Source organism: Nicotiana tabacum, chromosome 22 (genome assembly GCF_000715075.1).
Source record: "Nicotiana tabacum cultivar K326 chromosome 22, ASM71507v2, whole genome shotgun sequence".
Lineage (NCBI taxonomy): Eukaryota > Viridiplantae > Streptophyta > Magnoliopsida > Solanales > Solanaceae > Nicotiana > Nicotiana tabacum.
Window position 1 is genome coordinate 97,384,226 of NC_134101.1, and position 15,279 is coordinate 97,399,504.

The 15,279-nt window shown below is 39.2% G+C and overlaps 1 pseudogene; it reads left to right on the forward strand.

Annotated features, from left to right (window-relative positions):
- Positions 1-14,389, forward strand: part of LOC142175988 (protein trichome birefringence-like 43) — a 31,185-nt pseudogene extending 16,796 nt beyond the window's left edge.
- Positions 14,390-15,279: the final 890 nt, after the last annotated feature.

Here is a 15,279-nt window from a genome sequence, read left to right on the forward strand (position 1 = left end):
AAATTAATGAATTAAACGAGCAAAGATAACTCAAATAGTACAATTATAGCATCGCGTAAACCTAAGTCTACCTAGACATAATCAGGAATTCTAGCATACGCACGGATACCTCACCTCATACGTGCGTAGATCCCACAATATGTAGCACATAACACCTACGGGGTAAATTTTCCCTCACAGGATTGGACATGAGACTTACTTCGCTCCAAAGTTCCATACCCGGCTCCAATGCCACTCTAGCACCTCAAATCGATGCTCGTTGCTCCAAAACTAGTCAAATAATGTGCAAACCAATAAAAATATACTCTAATACTCATAATAAATCAATTTATAACAATCTCCAACTCCACTCGAAAAGTCAATAAAGTCAACCCTTAGGCCCACGTGCCCGGATTCCAAATATTTTTGAAAATAAATATTACGCATGACTCATATGGTCTATATCCATAAAATTATCCAATTTCGTCCATGAATCGACCCTCAAATAAAGAATTCATCATTTCTTAACTTTGGGGCTCAAATCCCAATTTCTATAATCCAAATACGGATAAAAATAATAACCAACGGAAATAATTATGGAGAAACATCAAAAAAATTGTCAGATATTTATCCCATGTCGAGACGAGAACAACGCTACAAAAATCACCTCAAACGGAGCTTTAAAACTCAAGATATGCCCAAAATACTAGAATTCTCATTTTAAAACACTGTCCAGATGATTTTTCTTCATCGCTTTCGTGGGAGACCTTCGCGTTAGCGCAGTGCAATTTTTCATGTTAACTGACCAACCCAGATATCCTTCTTCACGTTCGTGGAACCTTTATCGCGTTCGCAAAGAACAAAGCTTCGCACCAGAAACCACCAATTTTTGTCCGACATGAAAATGGGTATATCTCTCTCATATGACATCGGAATTCGATGATTCTTGTTGCTATGTCTCTGTAATTATGATACAGATCTAATGGTTCAATCTAATCACATATAAAAGGTTTTTTGATCAATTTAGTGCTCTTCATGCCCAAAGAATCGATGCCGAAACATCAAATAAGAGTGCGACACAACCCAAACACCTCTGAAACACACCCGAGACCTCCGGGACCCTGTCCAATTACACAAATTAGTTCTGAAACATAACACGAACCTGCTCGAGGCCTCAAATCACACCAAACAACATCAAAACTATGAATCGACGATCAAACCTTTCTTTAAACTTCCAAACATTCAAACTTCGACGAACGCGTCCAATTCATATTTAAACATTTCGGAATGACGCGAAACTTTACGCACAAGCCACAAAATCACGAGAACCTATTTCAAGGCTCGAAATCTCAAACGGATATTGATAACACCAAAGTCCACTTCAAATTAAACTTAAGAAATTCTAAAACATTTAAAATGCCAACTTTCCATATTAAGCGCCGAAATGCTCCCGGATCACCCGATACTCAACCCGAACATACGTTCGAATCCGAAATCATCATACGAACCTATTGGAACCTTCTAATCCCGATTCCGAGGTCGTTTACTTAAAAGTCAAACCCCGATCAACTCTTCCAACTTAAAGCTTCCGAATTTAGAATTTTCTTTCCAAATCAACTCCAAATTTCCTGAAATTCAATTCCGACCACACGTACAAGTCATAATACCTGAAGTGAAGCTACTCAAGGCCTCAAGCCACCGAATGACACGCTAGAGCTCAAAACGACCGGTTGGATCATTACAATCTAGGTTCAATGTACTTTGTTAAAAATCTTTGATCTAGTTAGAGATTTATAGACTATTAAATTAAAAGTCGTAGAGAAATTGTAATGCTAGTACCGTTTAAAATTTTGGACTGAGAATGCTTAAGTAATTGAAATTTCAAGAGTACATTACATTGCACCGATGCACCCATATTTTAAGTTTTATAGCCGATTTTATGCTTCAACAATATCTATACACCCGGTATATAATATTATAACATTAAACAGTTATATATTATATATGATATTTTATACAAAAATTGGATTTTCATATCCTACGACCTTCAACCCGTGAGAAACATTACCAAATAGTTCGAATAGCTTCAAATTTTAACCATAATTTCAAAACAACATCCCTATCATTTGTCAAAAATTTCGAAAAATCACAAAATCCATTTATGAGTTTTCAAGCTTTTAATGGAGTTTTTAAAATTTTACTTTAATTCACTCGACAAAATTTAAATCTGTGATGATAAGCATGATTATCATTCTCAAATCAAATTCTAACACATATCATCTTAATACCTATTAATAGGTGAAAAGAAATTTAAATTATATGCAAAATAGGCTAAGTTAGATAACAAAAAAATATAAGGTAAAATTGGTTGAGGGAAGTATCCCACCTATATTCCCCGTAATTGTTTCAAAAATAAATAATGTGAAAGTAATGATTCATATGATAAACTCTAAAAATCAAAGCGTAATTATTGTTGATTATCATAGACTGATCATGGACCCTCCAGTGGCAACCCCGCTAGTGGCGGTGCTCTTTAATTTCCTTTTCTTTTGCTCTTTGTCGGCTTATATTAGCATCACGATCAAGCAACAAAATAATTCATAGACAAAAACCATAGTAAAAATCACATATTTTTGATTGTGCGAATTCGTTATTTATGTAATAATATTGTCTAAACAAATTGTTCTAATTCGTCCCGATTAGTTGCCATCCCTAGAAATTAGACGTGGATTCAGAATTGTAAAGCATATATCTATGTTGTTTTGTGTAGGTTTAATGCCATAGAATTTCAGCAGAAATTCAAGGGGAAGTAGATGATGTTTGTAGGAGATTCAGTTAGCCTAAATCAATGGCAGTCTCTCACTTGTATGCTTCATGCTGCTGAGCCTCAAGCTAAATATATCTTTAAAAGGATTGGAGGTACTTCTTTCTTCACATTACCGGTACATTTTGTGATTATCAATTTTTCCATAATATTTTATTACTACCATAATTCTGAGAAAATCATTTCCCAATTATAACACCATTAATTCGAAAACTTGTTTCCTTTTTATCTTTTTGTTGCTACAAATATGACATATGTTTCTCAATCTTCAAAAAAGATGCACTTAAGAGTTAAAGATTTAAGCAGCCCGACGATAAAAATTTAACGCTGTATACCGTCAAATCAAGAAGCCCGATTTCGAAGTCCTAAATTGGGCTATGAGTTCGAGTCCGGGCGACTCGAAGTAGGGGTCGGACGCAGTTGAGGGACACACACCTTGAGGAAGCAGATCTAAGGCCTGGCACGACCGACATCGATGGCAGTACAATCTCGAAGACACTCAAGAAAGAGCGGAAATTTCTCAAGGACACGTGGGTCAGGGCATAAATGATAGAATAAGATCTGTATGAAATAGTACAAGTCTGTAATAGGTTGTTATACAACTGTACCAATAGAATTCTTTGCCATAATTGAAAATGTACCATATTAGAGTTTTCCCTTCTTATATGAAGGGGACCCCAATCATCTTGTAAGACACATTATTATTCACTGCAATAGAATATTCTACTCTGCTTTTCTTGTTTACCGTGCTCAACAATTGTTCTTCAGCTTTATTGCTTTTACTTTATTGTTCATATTTCATTGCCCTTAGCTCACCTCGAGGTCCCCAAGAAAATCGAGCTCGAGGTCCTTATTGCTCTAGCAATACTGGTTTGGTTCATCAATTCTTCTTACTTAAGCTTAATATTACTTGTATATTTACTGGTATTAGATTAAATCGCATATCTTTAAAACCACAAATCATACTTAATTGTTACTTCCATTTTTCGAGGTAAATAGTTTGGCACCCACAGTGGGGCTAAAGATAATAGTGATTATTTTAGTGCTAGTTTTCCGATAACATACATTATTCTTCATGCTTTTTCTTGTCAAAGATTCTTTAATTTCGGGTTGAGATATGTCTAGCACACAAAACACACCTACTCATGACAGTGAGGGACTCAGAGAAAATATCGGTATAGAGGTCGGTGTATCACCCATAAACCCTGAGGGAGTGCCAAATGTGGAGCCAGTTGATATCAGTTCACATAATGCTCTAAACACGAACGTAGGCATAGACCCCGTAAGGAATGCGCACAGGGAAGTCCAAGCTGGAGACCAAGGAATGCCAGGAATGGAAGAGGGGGGAGTCAGCCTCCAAATGATATTCGAGATGTTGCAAGCTTAGCAAGTCTCCATCGCTCAACTTCAGAGTCAGAATAGAACTCCAAACACAACCGAACTAGTGAACACTCGGCGTGCTGAACCAATACTAGAAAGACTGGATGAAAATGGTTTGGGGACTGACCCCGCTATTATAAAAATGCTCGAAGAACTAACCAAAAGGATCGAGTCCGGAGAAAAGAAAATTGAAGAAAATAACAAAAACATGGAATTCAATTCAAGGGTCGACCAGATACCGGGATCACCTCCGATTTTGAAAGTATTGGACTCGAAGAAGTTCGTGCAAAAACTATTTCCCCAGAGTGTGGCTCTGAAGCCCATCTTGAAAAGGTTTTGGATGCCAGATGTTCCGAAATACAACGGAACCACTAATCCCAACGAGCACATCACCACATGCTTGTGGCATAAAAGGAAATGATTTGAAAGACGATGAGATTGAGTCTTTTTTACTAAAAAGGTTTGGGGAAACTTTGTCTAAGGGTGCCATGATTTGGTACAATAACTTATCCCCGAACTCCATTGATTCATTTTCCATGTTAGCAGACTCATTTGTAAAGGCACATGCCAATGCCATAAAAGTCGCAACAAGAAAGTCTGATGTGTTTAAAATAAAGCAAAGAGAGAATGAGATGCTAAGGGAGTATGTATCCCGCTTCCAGTCGAAACGAATGGAGTTACCACCAGTCTCCGATTACTGAGCGTACAAGCCTTCACATAGGGGCTAAATGAGCGAAGCTCAATAGCTTCGAAGCAGCTAAAGCAGAACTTAATCGAGTACCCTATCGTGACTTGGGCGGATGTACATAATAGGTATCAATCGAAAATTAGAGTCGAGGATGACCAATTGGGAGCCCTATCGGGCTCTGTTTATTCGAATAGGTCATTAGCAAAGGAGTCAGGAAACGCAAATAGGGAATCAAAGTCGAATAAGGAAATGTATCAACCTTACATCAAAGATCGAATGAAAATTTCGAAGTGTAACATACCTTGGAACGATCATAGAGCAGATCGAGGCCAAAGTTCCCAGGGATTCGTGAGCAAAATTGGGTTTGATAGGCATTCTAGACCGGTGGAGGCACCCAAATTGTCAGAATACAACTTCAGTGTCGATGCCTCGGGTATCATCTCAGCCATCAGCAAAATTAGAGATACTAGATAGCCCAAACCCATACAGACCAATCCTTCTCTGAGAAATCCAAACTTAATGTTTACGTATCATGGTACTCATGGGCATGAGGCCGAGGATTGCAGGAAGCTTAGGGAGGAGGTAGCTTGATTGTTCAACGAAGGGCATCTTCGTGAATTTCTCAATGACCATGCCAAGAACCATTTCAGAGAAAGAGATGCTAGCAGGAAGAATGAACCTGAAGAACCTTAACATGTCATTCACATGATCATCGGTGGAGTCAACGTCCCATAGGGACCTATATTCAAACGTACCAAAGTATCCATCACAAAAGAGAAATGGACTCGGAGCTATGTTCCCGAGGACGCTCTTTCGTTCTGTGACGAGGAAGCAGAGAACGTATCCCAGCCTCACAATGCAACTGGTATTCTCTATCCTTTTAAATAAATTTTAGGTTAAACATGTTTTAGTGGATCCAGGTAGCTTTGCGAACATAATCAGATCGAGGGTCGTGAAACAACTCGGCGTGCAAAATCATATTGTACCTGTAACCCGGGTGCTGAATGGTTTCAACATGGCAAGTGAAACAACAAAGGGAGAAATTATTTTGCCAGTAAACATATCCGGGACCATACAAGACACCAAGTTTCATGTCATCGAAAGTGACATGAGGTATAACGCACTCCTAAAAAAGGCTATGTATACACAATATGAGGGCGGTCCCGTCGACCCTCCATCATATGATAAAGTTCCCGACATAGGAAGGAGTGAAAATAGTCCACGGAGAACAGCATGCTGCAAAAGAGATGTTTGCAATCGAGGAAGTGGTACCGATGCCAGAACCCTTGACCTCGGAGAAGTCGAGCCCCAAATATAAATAGGTGGCTAAGTAGCAATCACAACTCCAAGTCTAAACGAAAGAAGGATAAACAGGTAACCGAAGGTGAAGAAGGGAATTCCCTAGCTCCTCGAACCTTCTTTGTCCCTGAGAAACCCCATGCTACCAAGTTAATCTCTCAAAAAAAGGTACATTTGGGAACAGTATTAACCCCCAAACTCTGGAAAAAAACTCATTTAGTTTATTATTGATAATATAGATTGCATTGCTTGGCCCCGTTCAAATATGACAGGGATTCAACCTTAAATCAACACATAGACTGAGCAACAGTCCCAGGTTTAAACCAGTAAAACAAAAAGGGGGCCCCCAATTCGAAAAACTTCGTATCAACATCCAATCAACAGGATGTACGAAGAACAAATAGGAAACAGTCAACGTTTCGGGGAGATGCGACACGAAGCTCAACCTAGAGAAACGAGCCTTCGGAGTTGGCATGAGTGAGTTTCTCAGCCTCATGGTGTCAAATTGAGGCATTAGAATCATCCCCAACCAGGTCAAGGCTCTCGAAGATACCATGATCTTGGATAGCAAAACCTCGGAGTCGTTGGTAAAGGATCTTACGAGCTCGGCAAGATAGAAGGTTTCAAAGGCTCATGATCTCAAAGACACCCCTTCTTACACGAAGGCCGTAGGATTTAAAGCATGCGTTGCACTCTTTTTCCCTTGGCTCGGATTTTGTCCCAAATGGGTTTTACCGTCAAGGTTTTTAATTAGGCAACACCTATATGCTACCTAAAGAACATTCAACAAGTATTCGAGCCTTCTTTTTGATCAACCTCGAATACTGGTTGGCATCACCCTCGGAGGTTATATTTTCAAGGAAAATACTTCATGCCTAAAGGAACCTCGATATGCAAACTTTGTAATGGGCCAAACAGTCTGATGAACCGTGTCCATATAACAGTCAAGCCCCAATAGCAAAGCATGTACACATGTACCAATTCTGTTAATATAAATTTTTTTTGGTGTTTTAAAGAAGTCTACCACTACACGAACTCTACATCCTATGGAAATGACTTAAGAGCCAAAGCATAGAAGCACCCCCAATACTCGGGGACTGTCATCGAAAATTTGGGTTAATAAGACCTCAAAGAGGCACCCCATCGAAACAAAGGCCAAGGCCAATATTCTCGGTGACTAGCTTCTTGAATAAGTTCGGAAAGTTATCGGGAAACAAGTCCAAGTGACATACACGAAGGCTACGACCATACTAAAGACTATGGTCATATAAAGGCTACAGCCAGATAATGCGGCTCGAAGACGTCCGACTTCCACGATAAATTAAAGGCCTTCAAACACTTTGTAAAAACCAGTTAAATCAGGCTACCCTCGACAAAAGCAAAATATAAAGGGCTTCGATAAATTCAACCCTCGAAAAATCCAAGGGCTTTGATAACATCAGCCTTCAGAAATACCTCAAGAGGTATTCAATTATGTTTACACAGACAAATTATCAATAAGGCTCTGATATGTCGAACCTTCGAAAAACCTACGGGTACAAAAAATACATGCTAAGGCATAGTTAAATTTTCACTAAGTCTTTTAAGCCGAAATGAGGGAAAAATTATATAGTCATTCTAAAAGCCCAAGGGCCAACTTAAAGAGCCTAAGGGCCAACCCCGAAAGGCTTAAGGGCCAAAAACGTATTATACGAGACTCCATTCTCACTTTACCCGCACTCAAGAGTCACTGTATCTCGAGCTTGAGTCAAATCAATTTAAATTGGCTCAAGGATTACTATAAGCATCTAAGGGTTTACTATATCCCAAACCCAAGCCAATTCCAGAACTAATCATCCAAACAAAGTCTTCCATAAATAAAGGCAATGTTAAATCCAGCGCAAACCAAATGCAAGATAAAAAGTTCCCCTCATATTTCCAAAAGATGATTACAGGAGATCTATACCCAAAGAAGGCTTACAAAGAAGCGAAATAAAGTAACCTAAAAACTACTAGGGGGTCACATCCTTGGCAGCCGCATCTTCAGGAGTCGCATCTCCGAGAGCCTCATCCTCGGGGGCTTCATCCTCATCTCCTCCACTCTTGGAGCCACTAGCTGAATCATCCTTATCGGAAAGCAGAACAACAGCCTCTTCTTCCAAAATCTTCGTTGCTTCAATATCGGCTGAAAGATCGAAGCCACGAGCATGTACCTCTTTAAGGGTCACCCTCAGGGATTGTCGCCTAGCATGGTCAATGGTACTTGATAACTTAGCCTCCGCCGTAGTAGAGATCTCCTTTTCCCGAGCATTAGCTGCTTCGGCATCAGCTCGATACGAAGTCATAATTTCCGCAGCATCATATTTGGCCTTGGCCAGTTCGGCAGTAGATCTGACTTTAAGCTCCTCAATCTCGAGGCCCCGAGCTAGGCTCTCCTCCTTCACATCTCGAAGCTGGCGTTCGAGTGAAGCTAGCTGCTCTCTTAGAGTTTCCTTCTCAGAAGCGAGATTGTCCATACCTTGTCTCCACCCTAGGGTTTCGGCCTCTTTCATCTTAAGCTCCTCCCGAAGCTGTGCCTCCAAGTTGGCCTTCTGTTGAAACTGCAAAATTAAAAGTATCAGTTGCCAATATAAACTAGTGCATAACAAACCCCTTGAGAGTTTTATTACCTTTTCAACATATTCGGCCCATCCTTGGCATGCCTGCATTAACTCAACTCAAAGATCATAGATCTCCATCTCCTTCTTAGCATAGAGGCTTTTGACAACGTTCGTCTCCTTTGAAATCTTCTTAATCTTAGCCACGCAACGAGCATTATCAGTTCGGGACTTGGAAAATGCCCTTTTATGGAGCACCACAGCCTTCATAAAGAGCGAGGAAAGAAGATTCAGAACAACTAAAACAAAGATGCAGGCATAAAAAATAGAAAACACACTTGTTCAAAAATGAAGAAAGCATCTGGTTCGGGGTCATCTTCAAGCCCTGCGAGACATTCTCGAAAGATGTCATGCCCCTCATGGCTTGCTTCCACTTTAGAAGACCTCAAATTCCGAGTCTCTTGGATTTGTCCCTCGGAGAACTCGGGGCTAGGAGGTGAACCATCCATGTTGACTACCCCAAGTGATCCATTGAGAGCGTTCTCTTTTATTTGAAGAGGCTCGGGGTCAGGTCGTTTGGCCTCGCCCTCCAAATTATCTCCTAGGCGAGGTACCTTCTTTCGGGACGGTGGTTCGGGGACTTTGTTTGAACTCCCTTCGGAGATTTTTTCGGCTCTAGAATAAGCCATATCAACCGCTACCGGCTCGATGGGCTTCGAAGAATTGGCATTTTTTCATTTGCGTGTTACCATCAGGCAGTCATAGTCTTCTTCTTCCTCCTGATCCCGAAGGCGTTGGGCTGTTTTCGGAGATACGAACGCTGTATTGGTCTTAGGACTTCAGGCCACGCTCTTCTTTGGCTTCGGGGGATTTTCAGATGACTCTATTCTTCTTTTTGTTTCTTTAGAAGGCTTCGAAACCTCCACTTCATCAGCCGGGGCCAGCCGCAAATCAACGACATCTCTAAGACCTACATGAAACCGAGGTAAGTATCCCGTAACATAAGCACAGGAAAATAAATAAGAAATCTCATCATGGTTTTTGGCCTTCCATCGACCCTTGGCCAAATCTCGCCAGCAACGCTTCCAATAAGAGAAGGCGGAGGCCAACTTTCGGACCCAGCCCTCAAGGTCCGGGACCCTATCAGGAAACCAAACAGTGGCTACACCATCATAAAGAGGTTAGACTACTAAAAAATAGAAAGCCAGGGAGAGAAAGGAAAGCAGGGTATAAACCTTCTGCATACTCACATTTTATGTTCCACTCCTCGGGGAATGACATCCAATCAGCAAGAATCAGATCGGAGGTCTTGACTCGGACAAACCGGCTCATCCACCCATAGTCCTTGTCCTCATCGATACTAGAGAAGAGAGATTTTAAGGATCGGCGTTGCAATTTTATCAAGCCCCCACGATAAAGTCAGGGATTGTACAGTCTAATTAGATGATCGAGGGTAAAATACATCCCCTCAATTTGGCTCAAAAAGAACTTGATTAAGTAAATGATTCGCCAGAAGGAGGGGTAGATCTGGCCGAGCATCACTCGGTATTGTTGGCAAAAGTTAAGAATGACTGGATATTTGGGACCCTGATTTGGAATTGCAGGACCCAACGTAAAAGGGTAGGTATATATGCTCAAGTACCCCGCTTTATATATAGTGATGTCCTCTTCGGAGGAAGGAATCACTATTTCTTTGTTATCCCACTTGCAATCCTTCTTTACCTGCTTGAGCTCGGTCTTGGTCACCAAACAAACATATCGAGACATGGGCTCATATCGGCCTGGTGTCGATACAGGTTTCTCGATTTTGAAATCAGATGTTATTTCACACTGCAGGGGGATGCACTTATCAATATGATGGGGCACTACCGATTTGCTCTTGGTCGATCGAGAAAATGAAGAAGCTTTTTCTTTCTGGGAAACAGGTTTAGAGGTTTTAGCCATCGTAATGCGGAAGCTCCAAGAAAATGAAAAGTGCTGATAGTAGAGAAAAGTGAGAGTTTAAGGGAATTGAAAAAGGCTAATGAGACTATGAGAACAATATGATAATAAAGTTTGTAAGGTTGTGAAATTTGTCTATTTATATATGTCATTTAAGCGTGTTGAGGAAGCCAAAAGGCCGACCGTCATCTGCCTCCAATTAATGATTTTGGGAATCACGCAAAAAGCAACTTTTCAGTTGCTTCAACCGCTATGTTACGATATTTGCGTCTTGACCAAGGCATCAAGGATTAATTCAATAAAAATCATAAAGGGCAGCCTATAAGTCGAGTTCGAGCAGGGTATCCACTCGATCTCTATGCCCAATGGCTATCCGAGTTTGAGGAATCACTCACTCGAAGACTGTGAAAAGGCTTAAGGACTATCCTTATTACAAGTTCGTGCGAATGCCTGCTCGACTGTAAAGGCCTAAGGGCTGCCCGAGGTGGAGAAGTTTCCCACCCGGGGACTGCAAGGAAATTTAAGGATTTACTTCATCTCGAGATCTTGCTCTCACCTAACTTGGGCTCGAGAATCCCGACGTTCCGAGTTCACATTCAAGCTCAGCTCGAGGATTAACAAAACCCTCGAGGTGTATTGATAATCAATTAAAATCCTAATGGTTTATTATGCCCTAAGCTCGATATTTGGGATAGTCATTGAAATCATAAAATCGACTCCTTTACGAATAAAGATAGAATAAAATTCAGCATGGGCCTAAAGGTATACAAAAGGATCCTTTTATACTTCCAAGAAATGATTACAAAGTATAACTATGGCACCCACGAAGAATGCTTACACAAGAACAAAGAAGCAAAAAAAAAAAGCCAAAGATTCTAATTCACTTTTAAGGCCTCGACCTCGAGAGCAGTAGCTCTGGAAATCCTCTTCTCGGGGGCACCATCTCCGATTTTTGGAAACGTTTGGCAGAAGGCCCTCGATAAATGCAATTATATCTCCGATAGCCGAGATTGAGCATTCCGTTGAAATTTTGGGCCATAATATATTAAGAAAGAACAAGCAAAAGGAAAAATCCAAAAGGGGTTGCAAGATGCACGAGAAACAATCCAAGAGTGATCATCCTAGGAACTCTGTTCCAATATGGGATGCAAAAGTTAGTAGATAATAGTGCCACCTCATTACATGGAAAGCAAAAAGGATGAAACGCCACACCAGGTTGAAGTTAAGAAAGTTGAGCAGCAATGTAAAGTTCGCATGTCTTCTAATAAGGGAAGGATTCGGTGCCTTTCTCTCGTTGTCTCGATCCAAAGCTTTTAAAAAGGAAGCATTGGCATAACTGGTAAAGTTGCTTCTATGTAACCTTGTGGCCACAAATTTGAACCATAGAAATAGGTGATTAGAGGAAGAGATAAAGAAGGGAAAGGGCTAAAAGTAGGTGAAGAAGGAATGAGTGTAGTTTTTATTCAGTCAAGTAACCCCTTATTTATACAAAGCCGATGACAGAACTGGCGGCGCAAGTGGCCGACAAAAGCTGAAACGCAATTGATGTTCTGGGGAAGCACGCTGACATGACATTTTTGATCACTTCAAGCACCTACGTCACGAGCATGACATCATCACGAGAAGCTTGGGAAGATTGAGGTTCAAATTGTTTCTTATCATCTTATTCTAAGAAACGCAGGGACTATCTGTATGCGGTCAAAATAAGGAGCCCGATTTCGAAGTCCTAGATTGGGCTATACGTTCGAGTCCGGGTGACTCGAAGTAGGGGTCGGACCCGGCTGAGGGACACACACCTTGAGGAAGCAGATCGAAGGCCTGGCACGACCGACATCGAGAGCAGTACAATCTCGAAAACACTCAAGAAAGAGCGGAAATTTCTCAAGGACACGTGGGTTAGAGAATAAATTATAGGATAAGATCTGTACGAAATAGTACAAGTCTATACTATGTTGTTATACAGCTGTATCAATAGAATTCTTTGCCATAATTGGAAATGTACCATATTAGGGTTTTCCCTTCTTATATAAAGGGGACCCCAATCATCTTGTAAGATACATTATTATTCACTACAATAGAATATTCAACTCTACTTTTCTTGTTTACCCTGCTCAACAATTGTTCTTCAGCTTTATTGCTTTTACTTTATTGTTCATATTTCATTGCCCTTAGCTCACCTCTAGGTCCCCAAGAAAATCGATCTCGAGGTCCTTATTTCTCTAGCAATACTGGTTCGGTTCATCAATTCTTCTTACTTGAGCTTAATATTACTTGTACATTTACTGGTATTAGAATAAATCACATATTTTCAAAACCATAAATCATACTTAATTGTTACTTCTATTTTTCGAGGTAAACAAACTCAATTTTATATGAAGTAGTTTTTTTAGTAACAGTAGTAATTTATAAGACCTCGAATTCACACGTTCTAGTCAGAGGCGGATCTAAGATTTCTTGAACATGCGTGCACCACTAAAAAAAGCAACTAAGAAGTATTAAGTAGGATTTAATCCTTGTTCCTCAAGGTAAATAACTAAATAATCAACCAAATGAACCATTCAATCTTTTTAGAGCATTAGTGCCAACAGATAATATTAAACTAATTCTAAAAAATATATACACAATATATCTAGTTTGATGGTGAGCCCATAGATTCACGTACCCCATGATTGAGACTATAAGTTCGCCCCCGGTTCTATCTTGCTTTATACCAACAGGTTCCACTATCAACTCTATATGAAAAGTTGAGTCATTTTTTCTTTTCAAGAAATAATAAAGTAAAAAAATGAGATAGTCTATATATATATATATATATATATACTAACTATATCAATTATACTTATAACCAATAGGTCAATTCTATATATGTCATTGTCCACTTTTTCTAAGCCATAGTCAAGAGAGCAACCTTTTCACAGACATATATTTAAATCTTGAATATTTTCAAAATGCAGAAATACAACACGTCGTACCTGTTGTTTCGAAATGCTTTTGTGGTAGACATTACAATGGAGAACAATAGGACACGAGTTTTAAGGCTTGACTCTCTCAGTTCAGCCGCTAAATGGAAAGATATGGATGTTCTCATCTTTGATTCTTGGAAACAACCGTAAGTACTCTTCTAATAGCTAGTAACAACTTTCCACACATTTAAATTCATATGTTAATTAGACACTGTTTAATTATAAGGTTCTTGGCATTGGTGGCTTCATACAAAGATGGACCTCGACTAACCCTATATGAGAAAGCACTGAATACGTGGGCAAAATGGGTAGATTCTGAAGTAGATACTACAAAACTAAAGTATATTTTCAAGGAGTTTCTCTTGACTATGACAAGTGAGTGCAACAAATATTTTATACTATGTTATATATTTTGAAACAACAATATATGCGTTTAAGTTCTATACACTGACAAGTCATACTTGATTGCAAAATTAGCCCCGCGAGTTCGGGTTCGAAGACGTGTGAAGGAGTAACACAACCATTGAAAAGTACAAAAGAAATTCATCAAGAAGAATTGGTACTAGAGAAAGTTTTGAGAGGGATGAATAAATCAGTTAATTTACCAAACATTGGTGTTTGGCTGGTGTTGTTGATACTTGGACATGGTGGACATAGGGACGTGGACTGCACCCATTGGTGTTTGGCTAGTGTTGTTGATATTTGGAATTTATTGTTAAATGCACTTCTTGGATTATGAAAATAGGCTAGACTTCATAAACTCCCAAGCCAAAATACTAATTTTTTTTATTTCTATATTCATAGCTAGTGATTTTTCTGTACTAATATCCTGATCATATGTTAAATATAAGGAGGGTTTTACTGTATTTTTGGCATAGAGATGAAAGATTTATTAAATTTTATTATACTGGTTTGACTAGAGACTTTATGTAAACATGTTTGATGTTCAATTCAAGAAAAAAACTTTGGAAAAATGACTGTATAGCCGCTGTAAAAATAATAGCCGAAAAATATATAAAGTTTGTATATATTTTGTATATATATATTCTATATATTATATACAAAAATTATACAAGTTTTATATACTTTTTCAGCTACCAAATATAAATAATTTATATAAACCTATTACTAAATCTAAGCCCAAAATAAATGGCCTATGCTTTGGGCCAAAAGTAAGAGTATTACAAGAAGTCTTGGGCCATAATCTCTTTACAATCAGGATGAAAGTGAATTCGGCTACCAGAAGGGTTGATTTGCACAAATAGTGAAAATGACACCAGGCAGTAATCTTTAAGCATGATGTTTAACATATATTTACGGTTTATAATATATTTAAAGATTAATTAATTTTGTTCAAACTTCAGAACTCGGTGTCCTAAAGTTTAAACCTCAAAATTCAAACTTCAGGACATCGTCTCCTAAAGTTCAAAAATTATGTCCAAAAATTCGAATCTTATGTCCTGAATTTTAAATTAGTAGTTCAAAAATTTAGGACATTTAATCCCCAATTTTAAATTAGCAGCTCAAATACTCAAGACACTAAATCCTGAATTATCAAATTCAGGATACTAAGGGCATGTTTGGTATGACGGAAAATATTTTCCCATTTTTCACTGTTTGGTTGCACAA